The following is a 20,123-nucleotide window of genomic DNA, read 5'->3' on the forward strand; positions in this document are numbered from 1 at the left end:
CTGGACTCTCAGATGACTCCATGATCCTTCACAATTACTATAAGGCCTTTATGAGTTGCAAATGAGTACTGCCCTTGTTCCAGGAGTGATGGGCACAGTGAGGTGAGTTAGACTCACTTCTGAACTCAAGAAGCTTACCCAAACAGGGATAAGATCCATAATCAGACATACTACAGTAGCACAAATAGAATGTGAATGATGATAGTTTTGTTCAAACTGAGCTTCAGCAGGACAAAGGTGGAATAACTGAGTCTTCCTAGAGGGCCCAAAAAAGGTGACCTTGACCTTGACAGTATTTTGTCTTCTAGTATATAACAAACCTTGGTGGATACAGGAGAGATCCTTTCTCCCCAGCTTTACTGTCTCCACCTGGGAGAAGCTCCTTCTTGGATGAACAGTTGGAGTTGTGACTCCAAACTTGCTTTTGTCTGCTCATTGCACTAGCTCAACATTTGGAATTCAGCAGGCAGTTGGATGGGGCTCCTGGTGGAGCTTGGGATGCCAGAGCTTCCCTGCTACTTACTCTTTCAAGTTGATAAACTTTCCCTTCTCTGATTCCAGTCTCATGTTTTTCACCAACACATCTCCAGACTGGTTAATGATGGGGAATATCTATGCACAAAACAAAAGATCATGCATAGTTGAGTGAGGAGACTCAGTCCCCAACACTATGGCTTTCCCAGAATGAATAAATATGAAACATTTATAATGATTCTCATTATATCTCTTCTAAAACATAAAGACAAAAGAACATTTTTAGGAAGTTCAAATTCAGAGGACTATCCGTTTGAAAGGGACTACTATCTCTCTCACTTTCTACCCATACCCAGATTAATCCTTTAAGTTTCCAATGAAAAACGTTCCTATTTTATTACCTCCTTGAGTTTTCCACTAGTGAAGGTTGGAGACAGCAGTGTTCTTATTCTCTTCCACTGTTCGTCCCCAGACATGGTGATGGCTTTTTTCATAAATCCCACTGGACCAAAACTCTGGAGTCAAAGGAAAAGATATTTTGTCTACATAAATGTGGAGGTCTCCACAGTTGCAAAAGTTTGTTAAACAAGCTTTATTTAAAAAATGTTTAGTGTGTGATAGTAGAAAAAGAACACCTGGACTTAAGCCTAATGATGTGCAAGATTGACATCAAACCTACTAAAACCAGTGGGAAATGTGATAGTAGGAGCAAATGTGACTCCATTTTGTTTTATGACTTCATCCTGTAAAACAACCATGCCAAGTAGAAAAGTCATGACTGGGACAAGATGTTCTTTTCCTTTTGCTATAGAAACCTTTAAGAACACAGAACTACCTAACGGGGTATTGTTTCTGTAACTAGAGTAACTGGGCTCTGTTTCTGTAACAGGGGTGACTGGGCTAACTCTGATTGGTTAGGTTTACCTCTGCTTGACTGCACTGTCCCACTTCTGTTTCCTGACTTGCTTGCACTGACTAGACGCCCTAAACAGGCTTATAAAGAATGCCCTTGCAATTGTTTGGGGCTGATCAGGGGAACAGTTTTATGTTCTGGTCAGCTGCCACCAGTGTGCCTGAATAAAGGCTTGATTTGATTATATATAAGTGGTCTGGAAATCAGTTTAAGAAGCCCTGAGATGAAGCTTTAACTATAACATCCACTGCCTACTATGTCAGACATTCAATAGTATTTATTCCAAATGCCTAACCACCTAAGAGTTTGGAAGAGACACCCAGGTACCTCACATCATTTTTGGACTTTATATTCCAACCCTTGTTTAGATGTAAAATGTCCTTTGGTTGAAAGCTTTTTCCAGAGGAATAGACAGGAAGAAGACCTAAGAAGACCTAGTACAACCCCCAGGGCTATTGCAGAGGAGAAATGGGTTGGTGACAGATACCAGATGTTCTTGGTCAACTATATCTTACCTAAGATCAGTTCTGTCTTTACATGCATTTACAACATAAGCATCTTGATAAAGGGGTGCTTAGATATGATAATTTTAAAAATAATAATATTTGAAACATAAAATATTTTGTCTACATAAAACTCCGAGCTAATGTCAGAGTAAAGAAAAACAAATAAATAAAAGACATACAGGAAAAAAACACAAGTTTTTAATGGAATTTCTTCCAATATTTTCTACAAGGGAAGAGGGGAAAAGAAAGATAATTCTATTTTTCACCTGTGTGCTAGCCCACCAAAGCAAAACCCCTGAAATTTAGTTCCAGCATATATAATATATTTTTGTACTAAAATGTATGCTTCCAGCCAGGCACAGTGGTCATGCCTGTAATCCCAGCAGCTCGGGAGTTTGGGACAGGATGATCACAAGTTCAAAGCCAGCCTCGGCAACGGTGAGGTGCTAAGCAATTCAGTGAGACCCTGTCTCTAAATAAAGTGCAATGTACGACCAGGGATGTGGCTCAGTGGTTGAGTGCCCCTGAGTTCAATCTTCAGTCCCACCCCACCCAAAAATTAATATATGCTTTCAACACTCATTCACTGTAAAAATTTAGGAGATTAGAAACAGAGGAAAGTTTTTTCAACTTGACAAAGAGATTCTACAAAAAATTCATTTTCAGCTAACCATACACTTACTGGTGGCAAACTGAATGCTTTCTCCCAAGCATCAGGAATAATTCTACAATGTATGCTCAGTCACATACAGAAAGACAAGTAAAAATATTCATCTGAGTGTAGATTAGTGATTTGAACATGTTGGGAAGTAAATAGAACTAGATTTGGGCAGTGTGAAATATATGTATTATTAAACATAGCAGCAAATCCTATTATCATCCACAATTATCATACACTAATCAAAGATTTTAAAAATTTTTTTGTGATGCTGAGAAATTAACTCCAGACTTTGTGTCTTTGAGGCAATCACTCTACCAACTGAGCTAAACCCAGCCCCCAAAGTTTTTAAAAAGTGAAGATAAAGATTGTATGGGAATCCACACACACACATCAGCCTCATCTAAAATTGGGGTAAATTTTGGAAGATTAAAGTCTATATCCTTCTAAAGAAATGTTCACTCTGATAGCTCTTATACAATCTCACACTGGAACTCCCAGCTAATGTCAGAGGAAAAGAAAAACAAACAAATAAAAAGCATACAGATAGGATTTTCCCTATTTGTAGGTGTAAACGTTGACCACTGTGGTCAACACACAAGAAACCAGGCACATTTCTAAGGTTAATGAAGAATTGGTGAAAACACATTAAAAACACAATCTAAAACTGCACAAATGTAGGCATGTGATACATTTGCACAGAGCTGCACACTCATACATATAGGCACAAAAAACAGGAAAAATAAAAATAAAAACTTAGATTGTATCAATTTCCTGTTACTATAGAAATAGGAACTTAATAAATTTATAGTCATGTAAAAAATTATCATTGGGTAAAACAGAATAAATTATACATGCAACTGCCTGATAATGTTTTTGGCAAGGAATGACCTCTGAACCTATAAATATCTCAGGATAAAAATTCAGTTAATAAATAAATAAATGTTACTTTGAATTAGTCAAAGGGGAACAAATGGAAGGGTGAGGGGATGAGAATAGAAAATACTGTAGAATGAATCACACACAACTTTCCTATCTTCGTATATGAATACACAACTAGAGAAACTTCACATTATGTCCAAACACAGGCTTGGGAAGTTGTACATTGTATGTATAATATGTCAAAAGACATTCTAGTGTCATGTATAACTGAAAAGAATACATTAAAACTTAAATATAACTAATTAAATGTGAAAATGTTGAAAAGTAAATGCTTACCCACCGGTTACTGAAGACAGAATAAAATTCTTTGATGAGCACTGTTTTGATAGTGCTTGGCTCCATAATAAACAAAACAGGCTGTCAACCATCATATATGCTGTGTTAGAAAAATAGGGCTTATTACATCTAACAGGCCAGATTTTGCAGCAGAAATCCAGACTTCGATCCTGATGTTACCTATTCTACCTGCCTAGCCCTACAAAACATAGCAACATAAAGTTCTAGTTTAGGATTCTGACCTCAGAAGACACTGCAGTCTTCATAGCATAAAGGGTAATGTAGATAAAGTAGGTAGAAATAGACAAAATACACCACCTAAGACATCATAATTAGAAATAGCATTGGAACACTTGTTAAATCTAGATAGTGAATACAATAGTATTGCCTACACTATTTTCCATAACTTATTTATTTATTATTTATTGTAATTATTGGTGGACAGAATGCCTTTATTTGTTTATTTTCATATGGTGCTAAGGATCAAACCCAGTGCCTCACACGTGCTAGGCAAGTGCTCTGCCACTGAGCTGCAGCCTCAGCCCATAGTCTCCATAACTTTTTACATAGCCAAATATAGGTTTGTGAAAAAAATTGAAGGCAGAAAATTGAATAACTTCTCACAATTATTAAGTTTTTCAAGTGGTAGCTAAAATGGGGGATTTGGAGACCCAGTGGGGCATGTTGTATCCTTGGATCACATGTTGTGTCCTTGGGCCATGTCAACTGAGCAGAACACTCTGGCCAGGCCTGTGGCTTTCTGGGGATTGATGAGAGAAGATAAAGAAGAAGAGTCAATGTCTTCTACCTCTATTTTTAGTGGAGAGCAAAATTATTACACCTCTTCTTTGGCTCCCACCAATCCCCCACCAGCTCTAAAAGAGAATAGTTGATATACTTAGCTGAGGCACCCTCCAATATAAACCCTATCAATTCACCAGGAAACTCACTAGTGGAACTATATCCTATGTCTGGTCTCAACATCAAATGGATGAAGAAGAGAAAGAAATGCTTCATTAAAAAGTCAACACTGAAAACTTAAAAATGGCATATGAGCAACAATAATTATGACAATATAAAAAAAGAAAGAAAGTTAAGGAAATGAAAAAATCTGAGCAGAAATGGTTTCCCATCTGCTTCCCAGTACCTCCCAGCTTTTGTTCAAAAGCATACATTAAATCTAAAATTTAAATAAGAGAATTTGTCTTTAAATTAAAAGGAAATCAATGGAGGAAATAGATTATGCCATAAATTTATAAGCCAATGATTTTAAAAAACAATTCTCAAATAATACATTTTATTCATCTAAAGGGGACAAAAAGAAAGCAAAATCTGGAAGATAGGAATAGCCAGGCATTGGACACAAAGTAAGGCTGGAGACTCTGGGTCATCAAAAGCAGGAGAAAAGCCAAAACATGCAACATTCTCAACCTAAGTCAGACTGTAGACCCAGACTCCTGGTTACATGCAGAACCTTTGGCAGGACAAGCCTCCAAGGACTTTGCAGCACAGAGGGTTGCATCCAAAAGCTTGGGGCTGAGGTTGTCCTCATGCTTTGGGGCACCACATCATAACAAGTCTACCAAAGAGAAATTTCCAGAATACTCACCCCCATGTTTTTACATACTTTTTATAACACTCTGTGTCAAAATTAGACAAACCCTAGGAAGAAGAACAAAATGAAATTACATTACTATTGCAAATGTACTGACATTGCATTAAATGACCCAAATCCCATGAAATCAGGCTTCTTGTTCCTAACAGGTGGTTAGAGAGAAGCTCTTATTCAGAGGCTTCTGAGGAGAAAAGAGAAAATATGCAATGTTTGAAATAAAATATGTAAAGTCACTTAAATTTTCTCTATTATACATAATCAACCAATTTCCCTTGTCTATGAATACAGCATGCTTTTCTTCTACAATATTTCTTCTTCTACTTATGTTGTCTCATAAATACTTGGACCTTCTGAATTATCACCTCCATGGGCACATGAGGAAACGCAGAGTGAGTAAAGTGAGTGTTTCCCAGGGCCATTCATGAACTTTTATCTCCTCATTGAGGATCATTTTAATTTATCTCAGGTTTTAACTAGAATTCTAGTAAAATTAGGGACTTAAGGACACCCGCAACCTCTTCTAGCCTAAGAGATTTATGTTATCACAATCCTGTTGTTGAGTAAGTAAGTGACATAGTGAGCAAATAAAAAGCGGACTTGCCTTTCTATGTTGTAGCTGAACTTGGAAAATGGAAGTTGCTACCTCTCTGCCCATAGGACACATATAGTTAGACACTGGCTCTGAGTTTTCATCATAGAAACTAAGCAATTAATCTTCCTCATGCTAAGTTTTATTTGTAATATTTTAACTGTACAAATAAAGCATCCCAGAGGTTTGAGTGTGTCTTCCTATAACCTGCACTGAGAAAAATAAAAATCCTCTGAGAATGCTCACAGTTTGCTGAACATAAAGTCCACAGCTTACAATGTGGATGTGCCAGAGTCCTGAGCTCATCAACACAAGGGAACCTGAGGCCAGGAGGAGTTGTAAACAGAGCCCCAGGGTAAACCTCACTGTGCTTTGGATGGGGATCTCACAGAGTTTCTGAAGCTTAGAAATCTTGAAACTTCTCTCATGGAGCTGAATTTCTACTTATGTAACTAAGCAGATGTTTGCAATCATAAGAGGCAAAACAGGGAGCTCAAATGATACTCATCTGGCGATAATTAAGAACAGTTCCAAAAAAAAGGAAGAGGCGTTGGCCCAGGAATTCCCAGCTTTTTAAAATATACATGTGAATAGGTCCCATATCTATAAAGTGGAAGAGAAATCCAGATCAAGGGATTGTGACTGTGTGTATATAGTGGCTCAAGAGTCACTGATCAAGAATGGGAGCCATGAAGCCAGGCAGGTAACATGTAGGCCATGAATAACAACAAAACTCCAATGGTCCTAATCACATCTGCTCATCATTTCCTCTCTCACATTCCCTGAGAGACTCCAAAAGTCACAATACTTAGCTCAGAGAAGCTAATTCCATCATTAGGCTCCCAATGTTACAGTGAATATCTGATATAAGTCCCCAAACATGAACTTAAAAATTCCTGAGCAATTCAGCCTAAATTTCTTCTAGGTCATTTCACTCACTGGTGTCAGTTCAGGAAGATGACTTGATACCATCACGTTGGCCTCTCTAGTGGCCTCCAGTGGGGGTTGTCCCCACTCTGGACCTTCTTCCCTCAGCAGAGAGAAATATTCTCTCACTTTTTCATAACTCCTATCTGGATGCCTTTTATTGCATCCCTCGTCCATGTTCTCTTTTAATCATCTGCTGTAAGAGATTAAGAACATTGGCATATGGGGAAACTTTTGAATAAGAATAACCAGCTGGGAAGGTATATTTAAAGATATGTGCAATCTACATCATGGATGTATGTATTAGATTAATATTCCTTCAATTGTTCAAAAAAGATGGGTCATTTTTAAACAGATTGGTTTTCACAAATACAGAACCCTAGGGTCCTATTTTGACCTTCAGAAGGAACGTGAGGAACATACCTCAAAAAAATTGCACTATTGAACAGAATAAAATTAAAACATTTCTATTAATTTTAAAATGCCACTGGAGGGAAATAGATACAACAAACGCCTGAATACCACCCTTTACTTCAATTGTTACAACCAGGTTTATATTTTCTATTTTCACATCATTATGAATGCCAACTCTCATAAAAGTGGATTTAAGGTAGAAGTCAAAGGTCTCTTTGGGGCAATGTCTTCTACTCTCAGTCAGAAATAACTGCTCTTTTTACCTGATCCATGAAACCAGGAACCCCACTAGATAAAGAAAATATTGTATATATACTCAATGAAGATTTACTCAGCCATAAACACAAATAGAGTTATGCCATTTGCAAGAGTAAAGGGCATCATACACATGCACACAAACACATATTTGCCCACAAACACACACACACACACACACACACACACACACACACACACACCCTAATTTGGGGGATTTTTAGTAGCAGTAATTGAACCTAAGGTTGCTTAAACATCCAGCCACATCCCCAGCTCACTTTATTTTTTTTTAAATTTTGAGACAGGGTCTCACTGTGTTGCTTACAGCCTTGCTGAATCTGTCTTCAAACCCTCAAACACATGATCCTCCTCCAGATCCCCTGGGATTACAGATGTGCATCACTGTACCCAACACACACACACACATAATGTACCTCAAGCAACAATAGTGTTACTGAAAGCTCAGTCTTGTCCCTGATGTCAATTCAATAAAAAGGACAGTTTTGAGAAAAAGAAAAAGTTTTATTGTTTACTGAGGAAGGAGAAGCACAGAGGACTCCTTTCCCAGAGGCTGTGATTCTGCCCATCAGGGAGAACAGAGGATTCCTTTTTTGTTTGTTTGTTTGATTTTTTTTTTGTATTGGTAGATGGACAGAATGTCTTTATTTCATTTATTAATTTTTATGTGGTGCCAAGAACTGAATGCAGTGCCTCATATATGCTAGGCAAGTGCTCTGACTCAACCCAAGAACTGATGGTTTTTAAAGATATAATCCATTCCAGGTGTTCCCTGTGAGAGGTTTGATTCACCTATTAATTTGGGAGATAACCATTCTTATGGCACCAGTCCTGAAGTCTGACTTACTTTGTTCCTGTGGTGGGTGTATGCTCAAAGACAGATGGATAACTCAGCCTAGGATGGGAAAAGATAATCTTGTTCCCAACCCCCTGGTTATGAAGAGAGGAAGAAGAGGAAAATAAAATCCTGTCCATATTCAAATAAGCCTCAGTGGCGAAGCAGCCAAAGTCTATATTCAAAGCATGAAGTGGATGACTGATAAAATAAGTGAAATTTTTGTCTAAAACATTTGATTTTTTTTCCTATTTCCTGAAATAAATTGAAGAGTATTGGTATTAGTTCTTCCTTAAAGGTCTTGTAGAACTTGGCTGTGTACCCATCTGGTCCTGGGCTTTTCTTGGTTGGTAAGCTTCTGATGGCATCTTCTATTTCATCACTTGATATTGGTCTGTTTAAAATTGTGTATATCTTCCTGATTCAAATGGGAAAATCGTATGACTTAAGACATTTATCGGGATTAGGGTTGTAGCTCAGTGGTAGAGCTCTTGCCTAGCATGCCTGAAGCAAGGGTTCGATTCTCAGCACCACATACAAATAAATAAAAAGATCCATTCACAACTAAAAGAAAAATTTTAAAGAAATTTATCAATGCCTTCAATGTCTTCTATTTTATTGGAGTATAAGTCTTTGAAATAATTTCTAATTATCCTCTGTATTTTGGTCTCTTCATTAGCATAGCTAAGGGCCTGTCAATTTTATTTATTTTTTTCGAAGAACCAACTTTTTGTTTTGTCAATTTTTTCAATTGTTTATTTTGTTTTGATTTCATTGGTTTGAGCTCTAATTTTAATTATTTCTTGCTTTCTACTGCTTTTGCTGCTGATTTTTTCCTCTTTTTCTAGGATTTGAGATGTAATATGAGGTCATTTAATTATTAGCTTTTTCTTCTTTTAAGGAATGAACTCCATGCAATGAACCTTCCTCTTAGTACTGCTTTCATAGTGTCCCAGATTCCCTCCCACCTCTTTTCCTTGTTTCATGGTAATCTTCTTCTCATGCTCTCCCTTCCTACTCTGTTTTGAGTCACCTCCCTTATATAAGAAAAGACATTCAGCATTTGTTTTTTAGGAATTGGCAAACTTCGCTTAGCATAATCTGCTCTAGTGCCATCCATTTCCCTGCAAATGGCACCCATTTTTTCAGAGCTTGATATATGTGGTTCCAGGATCCTCTCTCTGTGTTTGTGGCATTGGGGTCTCAGGTGGATAAGAGGCACAGCCTAGACTCCAGAGAATATCTCTCTGGGGCTTCCAAATGTTAAGGCACTATTCCAAAATCCCAAATAAAACTCTGTGTCTTTTTGAAGTAAAGATAAAGAATTTATTCTTGCCAGGGCCAAGAGAACACAAAGCCACCAGATCTGCAGCCCAAGAATTGAATGCTGATGGGGGAAAGCTTAAAAACACAAATAAAAACACAAATAAGGGAGGCAGGGGAGGCAAGTACAATCATAAGACATATTTCATAAAGTGGAAAGAACCAAGTTCTCAGAATTGGCACCTTTTTGTGCATAGTCAAGAAGCAAGCTTGCATTAGTTCTACAGTTATGGACATTGTTTTCAGGAATCAAGTTGGTAAGGGTGGCAATTTTAGCTTCCATGTGAATGGGCTCATGCAGAAATGGGGGCCAATTCTGCCCAGGGTGAATTATCTGAACAAAATTGGGTCAGACTGACTTAATTTTCAAATCATCCCAAAACAAATCCATTTATAATTTTTTTTATTAATGTCCTATGGAAACATGTGATGCTGGGACCCACTGTGCCACACCCATGCATGCACATTCCATGTTCAGTGAGATTCATTCCACTCTTCTTCCCTTTTTATGTCCCTTCTTCTTCCTCCTCAACCCCTCCAACTACTCTACTGAACTTTCCTCTATTTTTTATTAGTTGTTCAAAACATTACAAAGCTCTTGACATATCATATTTCATACATTTTATTCAAGCAGATTATGAACTCAAATTTTTTGATGAAATTATCTCTCCCTTCTTTTGTTCCCTCTCTCTTTTTCTTGTATTTTTTTTTATCTCCTCCTTATTTGCCTTACTTTGTATTAGCTTCCCCTTTGTAAAGAAAACCTTTGAAGTTTAATGTCTTGGGACTGGATTATTTCACTTAACATGACTTATCTTCATTTTAACCTTTAGCATTAATAACCTGTAACAAAAAAGGAGCAAAGATCTACCAACAAAAATAACTATTTTATAGATTTTTTAGTGTTGTTTATATACTTACTTTTACCAAAATTCTGGATATTTTTATATGGTTTCATGTTAATATGTAGCAAAAAAAATAGTATCTGTTTCATTATAGTAGTCACAGGAGGCTATGCAGCCCTTCTTTCTGGTAAAGTATCTGAAACTTTCTGACTTTGTTGTTGCTAAAATAATTCATCACCATTGGGTTTTATTGATTAAACACCCTAGAAAATTTAATGGGTGTGAACCATTTATAATTCTGCAGAGTTACACGGTGTTCTCCATGGCAAATAAGATTTGAGTTCCAAATGTTCTTTATGACAAGTGGAATCTGGGCCCAAACTGGTGTGTTGTAAGGTGACCAGTTAATCAGTCTGCTGATTTCACAATCTCAATGGGCCTGATTAGGGTGATTAAAATATGAACTTCCTAAGTTTTATGTGTAAGTTGAAGTTGTTAGATGACAGTCAACCAGGATTATATCTACAAGGTAGAAAAACATTAGATACATGTCATGATTGGTGGCAGTCAAGGTCTGCCTTTCAGAACTCACTTTGATATATATCATCTGTGACAAATTGTTAATGAAATCTTGACTTGTAGTGACTGGCTCTAAAGCAACGCCTAACAGCATGTTCCTGGGTGTCACAAATTCCCATTCTTACTTTACCTGAACTGGTTATTGTCTACATTTTCTGAGTTTTTTGTGGTCCCCTGAGGTTGTTGTTTAATATTCAACCAGAATTTTTCTAGTGAGATAGTGTTGTAAAAAGCTATTGGATACATGTCATCCTTGCTGACATTGTTGGAATTGTGACATCTTCCAGCTGGCTGCTAGTCTCAGTCACCTCACTTACTTTCTCTAAGAATATGTAATTGAAAGATTTAGACTTAGAAGAATATAGATTTATTCCCATGGTCAGGTGTGTGAGTGATAGATTTATGTCTATGTTTCTAGATTCCTGAAATGATTTCCCTTCGATACTGTTACTATTTCCTCCTCTTTTTTCTAAAATTCAATGTATGTTTTTATCTGGCTGTTTCCCAACTCTCCCAACCTATGGGCATTCTGCAATTCTAAAAATGCTTCCACTTTTTCAGTTTAGTTACAGTAATGACCATATGCCTCACTACCAATTTCTCTATAAATCTGTATTTTATTACTAAAATGAAGAAATTGAGGCAGGATATTTTGTAAAGAAATGATGCCATTCAGTCACATCCATGCTGTCCCAAATGATAGAAATTCATCATTTGTAAGGCTGAATAGTGTTATCTCTTGTATACATTCCACCTTTCCTTTTATACATTCATTAATTTATGGAAACTAAAGTTGATTTTTATTCTTGGTTATCATGAATAATATTGCAATAAACATGGGAGTACACATGCCTTTATGACACATATTTTATCTAAATAAATATCCAGAAGTGGGATGCTGAATCATATAGTAGTTCTATTTCTAATTCAATATTTGTTGTGTGCTTGTAGAATTAGGATCTTTTTCCTGTTACATATTAAACTCCATGAGAGTAATAATTCTGACATTTATATGCAGTGCTGTTGCATGTCCCAAACACAGCAGGCATGCAGCCGAGCCAATTCATAGTGTCACTGAGGTAAGGAAAACACCTTCTCCAATGCCAGAGAGAACACCATGGGACCTGCCACTTTCCCTACAACATCCAACCATGAGGCCTACAAGGGTTGGTTGTTCCCCTTCTTCAGCAATCAAAGCTAGATACCACCTGGTTTCCCAAATGGACCTAATCAAGTGTGCCCCTACTGAGAAGTGTAGGCTCTTGAGAACAGAGTTAGAAAAAAAATCTTGTTTGCATTTAAAAAATTACTCTCTATTTTTCACAGTCAAGATTAGAAATTGTGAAAATTGAATCTAACACTCAAATCATTTCAGCACAACACTGCCTCCCTGCAATGAGAGCAAATACTTAAACAATGGAAATCAGTACAGGTTTCCCATAAGAGGAGAAACTTGAGCTAACAATGTAAGGTATAATATCAGATTCATGGAGAACCTTACAATACTCTGTATCCAGTGATAGGATCTGAGCCTAATGCCCTGTGAATATTATTTGAGACTCCACATTGATAGTATATGAAGAATACTGAGACAGAAACTCAAATATTCAATGTTGACAAAGACATTTATTATACTTGAATGGTTACTGTAGTTATCTGTTTTTCATTATTTTTGGCCAGAACACCCTAATCTTAGTCATCTTTTTAATCTCAGCACTTAGAGCAGACCTCTAAAAGTACATGCAGATGCTTCAATACAACAAAGAGTAGATGGGAGACAAGGGGTGGTTTGGGTGCTTCCTGTATATGTTCAAATAAATTGTCAGTTTGCAAACTTTTTATGTTAGAAAACATTGCTTCTGGGGAATCAAATGGCACAAAGAACATGTCTCTTATTATTATCCCCTGTAGAGTAAGACCATTTGCATCAGTTGGGAAATAGTTCTGACTATATTTCATTCCCAAGTAATGATAGCTATTGCTTTTTTTAAAAAAAAAAAAAAACATCAGAAATTTATCTGTTGCTCAAAACATTACATTGATCTTGACATATCATATATCATATGTCTCTTATTATTATTACCTGTAGAGTAAGACCATTTGCATCAGTTGGGAAATAGTTCTGATTACATTTCATTTCCAAGTAATGATAGCTATTGATTTTTTTAAAAAAATCAGAAATTTATTGGTTTCTCAAAACATTACATTGATCTTAACATATCATATATCATACATTTGATTCAAATGGGGTATGAATTCGTATTATTCCCACATTTACAGATTGCAGGATCACATTGGTTATACAGCTACATTTATACATACTGTCATAGTGTCTGTTGTATTCTGCTGCCCTTCCTATCCACTTTCTATCCCCCCTCTCCTCCCCTTCCCTCACCTCACCTCTCTCTACCCCCTCTACCATAACTCATTTTTTCTCTATCTTTTTCCCCTTTCCTTCACATCCTCTTATATGTATTTTTGTATAACAATGTGGGTCTCCTTCCATCTTCCATGTAATTACCCTCTTCTCTCCCATTCCCTCCCACCTCTCATTCCTATTTGATGGTGATTTTCTTCTCATGCTCTTCTTCCATGCTCTGTTTTGAGTCACACCTCTTATATCAGATAAGACATTTGGCATTTGTTTTAGGGATTGGCTAACTTCACTTAGCATAATCTGCTCTAATGCCATCCATTTCCTTTCAAATGCCATGATTTTGTTATTTTTTAGTGCTGAGTAATATTCCATTGTATGTGAAGTCTAAGCACCCTGGTTAGGGCCTAAGATGACAAGGGTAGAGGAACTGTCACGTTGGACTTGGTAATGGCACAGTATTTGTAATTATATGCTTTGGAGGAAAATGAAAACATATGAATTTCCACAGGAAATTTATTTCCAAAAAAAATAAGGAAGGCATTGGGATTAAGTTGCCAGTGGTTATAGATGACACTCTGACCTTGTTTGAATGCATTCTGTGTACCCCTCTGATGGAGGCACAGAGGATGGTCCTACTCATTAATACCTTCAGTATCTCCCTGATTTTCGTCCCCCCTCTTTATCCCTGCTGAGGGAGGGAGGTAAGGATGGAGGGAAAGAGAGAGAGAGAGAGAGAGAGAGAGAGAGAGAGAGAGAGAGAGAGAGAGAGAAAGGGAGAGAGGTGTTCTTACTTCTGAAAATGCCACAGGGGACCTGCTGAGAAAATAACTATGGGATAGGAATGGAATCTCAACTGATTAGCTGTTACAGTCATAGATCTGGCTATGTCTGATATTGACCCTGTCAGGAAATGGCAAGTACTGAGAAATGACAAGCAGAAGACTTTTCAAACTCCCTTCACGTTAGCTCTATCTATCCTATTTTGTTGTGATCCACAGCTGTTGTGAAGCCATTCAAATTCACTGAGCCTCAGTTTCAACCTCTGTGAACCAGGGTTCACTCTATGAAACAGAGTCCATTAAAGTCAAGGAGAGAAGTCAGGCATATTTAAGAATTTCCTGGGCTAAAAATCAATCTCACCATGCCTGGTGATTGCCTCCCAGCTTTTCTTCCTGTCCTTTTCCTTGTCTGTAAGTATCTCTGCCACATATATCCTTAATCACATCTCTGCAGAGTGTCATTTTTCAAACATTCCACAGGAATACCACAGGCATGGCTCTATCTGAGCCCATTTATGTGTCTTCTGCTCAAGTTAAGCTATTCCTGGGCAAGGAGACTATGTGCCAGAAGACTCTACCTGGTACAACACCTCCCCTTGGCCTTGAATCAATGCATGGATAAATATATGTATTTCCTTACTGCATTTAAATGAGGAGCTGTTGTGTCTGTCTAGTGTCTCCTAAAAAAAGTATTTCACTCAAAAGTAACAAACTATGATCGTCAACATTTTGTACTGCTTGATAAGCTCCAAAGCAAAGACAAGAGGTTGCCGATATTTAGTATTGAGATGTCCACCTACACAGGCCACTGTTCAGTAGCCCATATACTTAAACCCAGAATAATGGGGTGAAATGGAAGTGGTTATCTGTAACCACTGAACTTACCAATAACACTGATTGAGGTGCTTATTGACTTCCCACAGAATAAGCACTAAAAGGAGTTCAGACTGAATGTGTACATTTCTTTTCCAATTACCAATCTGGGTAGGGAACTTGGGTTCTGGAAGTATAGGTCATGAATAACCTATAGTTATAGTTACAGAGAACTGCTTATTGTTTTTACATAGAACATGCATTTAAAGGAAGTCAGAGTAGGGGTGTTTATGACCCTTTTCCAACTGCCAGGGTTCACAGGGCATTCAACCCCTCCAACTTCAGGTGGGGCACAGGTGGCCCTACTCCTGGCCAACATACTATCTCCATCTCCTCTTCCGTAATGTAAAAATGCAGGCTGGCCTAACCAAATACATCTGGGCAAAGAAGGGAAGCTCTGCAGGGACAGCCTTGCATAGTGCAGCCCTAAAGGTTTTCATCTTCAGCTTGGTCAGGAAACTCAGTGTAGAGAATTGTCCATGGAAAGCTGTGATAGACCTGATCCCCAACTTCTCCATGGAGATCGGGATTTTCTTCACAATCAGCCTGGTGTTTCTCTGTCTGTGAGTAGCTGTCCAGGCTCTTCTCCTCTGTAACCCTGGAATTGAGGTATTTTTTAGGGCCTTATTGGTTTAAAGTGTTTGGAAGGTCAAAACAGATAATGCTAGAAATGCATAAGTTTCTATTAATCTTAACTAGATGCTTAATATCTGCTTGAGTTACTACCCCTTCCCCCAACTTCCTATTCCTTTGTCTACAGGGGTTATTGAGAAAATTATTTCCTGGGATGATCTGATTAACTGAATTTTAGACCCAGACCAATGATCCAGAATACAATGGAGGCAAATTATACAAAATAAAAAAATTTAAAAATTGACTGCCATGTGCAGTAGGAACCTTGCCTCTTTCTATATTCACTTTGGGAATTCTGGAGGCATCTGGGTTATTTGGAGATTTGTTTTATTATCTTTATCTTCTCCATTATGTCTGCTGGAGATTATGTGTGGCTGTCTTGTGGATATCAGGAATTCCTGTTCTCCTCCCTCCTACTCTCCAGCATCATTTACAAAAAGCTCCACAGTGCACCCCCTACCTAGTTGGAGGGTCACACTCCACCTTCCCTCTTTTCTGTGATCTTCCCCTGGAACCTCCATCCCCTCCTAGAACTCAATTTCTACATCATGCAATGTGCAGAACCATTTAACTCTAAGTGTTGAACTTTTAGAGCAGAGACAGCTGTTGGAAATACAGAGGAGGAATCCCAGAGCCCAGCTGGCCTTGCTGGGGAATGCCTGTGGATCCTTTAAACACAAGTCTTTTCCTGAAATAAATTTTATAATATTTTACAAGAGTTACTAGATTTTTACAGAATATTTGACACATTGTCTGCTTTAAAGGCTCATCTCTGGAGAAGAAGATGTTAATTCAACCATCTGGAACACATCACAGTTTCTCTTTTGATATTGCACAGTACATCTCTTGCTATGAACAGGAAGAAACTTGAACTTCAAAGGGCACCTCTATTGTAACGGAAAGGTCTCTTGGGGAACATTCCTTTCATACACATAGAACTTTTCATACCTTCCCATTTGTCACTATGGGACCAATCTTCTGGGAATAACAGATACAGGATTCAGTGGTTGCTGGCAGCCTCTTTCCTTTTTCTCTCTTCTTTCTTAAGTTTGCCCCATCTCAGCCACATTGGAGTAAAGAGGTTTGCAGGATCCAGAACCCACAGCTGTGGGTTTAAGGACATAACATATCAAAGATGAGTTGCAGGCAGGTCTGCCCTAGGGAGCATCAGCCCTAATGGGTTTCATAAAGAGGTAGTTGATGGGACAGAGGCAGCAAATGAATGGCTTTGTAACTGACCCTATTTATAAGTGTGAGCATGGCTGGCACTGTGCTAACCATGCAAGTATCACTGGTTGTAGATTTCATGAGGAGAGAAATGGCCTCAACATTGGTTCCTTAGTAACCCATTATTGTTCCCAGTGCCACTCAGGTGAAATGTGGAAAATTAGCCTTCCCTACATGTCAAATCATACGGAGTGTCTGACGACAGCAATTTTGGTATCTCTGAAGGGGTTCAGATTTCTCTGATATCATGGGAAGCCTTGGACCCAGTTGTCATTCTATCTATATATAAGAGCACTGTGAGCACTCCCAGATCTTTCTGGGAGACAGATCTAACTGCCAGACCCTAAAATAGAAGCATGCTTCAGAGAAAAGAAAAATTATAAAACCCTCAGAACAAATTGTAAGAACGATATTACCAAAGGTGATTCATGACTTTGTGATGTTGAGAAGATGCACTTAAGCAAAATCTTATCATTCAAGGAAAAGAAAAAAAGTCTTTCTATTTCTAGCACATTTATTATTTCATTAATGAGAATCATAATTTCATGGAATAATCAATTTCACCAATCGACATAGGCAAATCAAATGCCCTGGCAGAATTTCAGTCTGAAGCTCTCAGGAACACTGTAGTTTGAGGATGTTTATCAACTCTTCATTTTAGGATGGGATCATAAAGAATTCAGGTTCTTTTAGTTAATCATGAGTTTTCGGAGGTCCCTCACTGGAGGTGGAGGGGGAGAAGGTGGGTTAATGCAATTATTGCTTTGGGGATTTTACTGTCATTATATCACCTACATGTCACCTCCCTGGCTTGACTGCTCTGGTTTCTGAGTCTGTGACAGGCAAGCCCCACATACTTTCACAATTCCTGTGACCTGGCTTTCTCTTTTACAGTATAGCTATGGGACCTCCTCATGTGGACTTTTAAAGGAGCTGGAGATTCTGGGACCAAAACCTCTGTTGTTTGGGGGAACTATTCTGGCTTGCTGCAAGGTAAGAGTTGCTTAAGTTTCCATTTTGCTTCTCCTGGTTGCAAAGATCCACTTAGTTCCATTTAGATTCTGCTCCTTGGGAAGAAGTGCTAAGGTTTCAGAAACTGTGTGTGGGCTCCACAGAGTATAGCCAGGATTTCCCTGGGGCTCTAACCTCATTTCTTTGGAGCCTAGTGTTTGCCTCAGGTTCACATCCAAAATCTCTGGCACATTCAGAGAATTATGTTTGTTTCAGTGAAAGACTCCATGCATTTTCTCTCTGAAAAAGCAATAATTTCCTCTCCATTTATCCCAAATGAACTTTTCAGTAGATGTGTCCCAAAATCCACATTCCTGTGACCTACTTTTGCATTTTAACAATGGAAAGATATATTCTTAACTTTCAGAAGTGAAAACTCAGAGCAAGTGTTGACCTTGCCTTCTCCGTGTGTAGAGGTGGCAGTTCTCCATCTCTCCATGCTGAGTGGGAACTCAGGAGGCAAGTTTTCTGATATTTGCTCACTTACTCACTTTCTACTCCACACTATGCCTGGGATATACATAAGTCTGTTGGTCGAAGCAGACCACTGGTGTCTTCAGATTCCTAACTCTATGAGAACTCGAGGAGAGAGCTCATGAGGTAAGAGGAAAGCATGCCCCTGGAGGAGGTGAGCATATTGTTGGGTCTTGCTTTTTAATTCAATCTGCCAGTCTAGGTCTTTTGATTGATAAGTTTAGGCCATTAACATTCAAGGTTATTATTGAGATATGATTTGTATTCCTTGTCATTTTGCTTCTGGTTTTTAATTTGATTTAGTTTCTCCTTTGGTTGAATATTACTTTAGTGTAGTTTCTCCCTTTGCTGGTTTCCACTTTTTTAACTTCCTCCTCATGAAATATTTTGTTGAGAAAGCTCTGTAGCTCAGGCTTTCTAGTTGTGAATCCTTTCATTGTTTGTGATCATGGAAGGTTTTAATTTCATCTTTAAATCTGAAACTTAATTCTGCTGGATGTAAAATTCTTGCTTGGCATCTATTTTCTTTACATCTTGAAATATTTTATTCCAGGAACTCCTACCTTTGAGGGTCTAGGTTGAGAAAACAGTTGAGATCAAAATTGGTTTCCCCCATATGTTATTTGATTTTTTTCTCACAGCCTTTAAGATTTTACCTTTATTCTCTGTAATTCATTCTCATTCTAATGTATCTTGGTGTAATTTTGTACATCAGGGGTAATGTAAGCCTCTCATATTTAATCTTCCATTCCATTCTTTAGGTTTGGTAAATTTTCTGATATTATATCATTAAATTATTGCTGCATTCCTTTGGTTTGTATCTCTGCTTCTTCATCTATTCTTATAATTCTTAAATTTTTTCTTTTCATGTTATCTCATAAATCTTGGATGTTCTATTATGGTTTCTGACTATCTTCTCTGCAGAGTCAACTCTATCTTAAAGATTATATATTTTGTCTTCATCACCTGAGGTTCTTTTTTCTAAGTGGTACAGTCTGTTGGTGATGCTTTGTAATGAACTTATAATTTGGTTTATTTATTCCTTCATTTTTGAGGATTGTGGGCTTTTTTCCCCAGAATCTCTATGTGTTTCTTGAAGTAATCTTTTGCTACCTTTATTTTATCTTTTATCTCATTATTGGAGTGATATATTGTCTCCTGTATTTTCTGTGTTACATTATTCTGTGCCTTGAAAATCATTTTAATTGTGTATGTTTTGATGTCCTTCTCTGACATTTCTTCTACTTAGCTGTCAATGTATTCTATTATTGTACCATCTTGGTTTGTTTAGGGTCACTTTCTTCCCTTGTTTTTTCTTTAATGTTGTTTATGGGTCTTCCTCTATAGCAGTATAGATCTGAGGTATTACAGTTTCTACTCTATAATTTTGTAATGTCCCTGCAGGTTACCAATACCTCAACATTAAGGGGTATATTAATATTTACAGCATCAAAAGCAAACAATATGCAACCTTAAACTACGTAATTCCTACTTAGACAATTATAGTCTTCTCACAATAAACAGAAATAATTTATTCAATTAGTGTCCACATTAAAATAGTAGGGTTGCATAAGGGTATA

The 20,123-nt window shown here is 37.6% G+C and overlaps 1 pseudogene; it reads right to left on the minus strand.

The window, feature by feature from the left end:
• The window catches only part of LOC144367629 (cytochrome P450 3A6-like), an 87,725-nt pseudogene that overhangs the window by 19,201 nt on the left and 48,401 nt on the right, over positions 1-20,123 (minus strand).

Source organism: Ictidomys tridecemlineatus, chromosome 10 (genome assembly GCF_052094955.1).
Source record: "Ictidomys tridecemlineatus isolate mIctTri1 chromosome 10, mIctTri1.hap1, whole genome shotgun sequence".
Lineage (NCBI taxonomy): Eukaryota > Metazoa > Chordata > Mammalia > Rodentia > Sciuridae > Ictidomys > Ictidomys tridecemlineatus.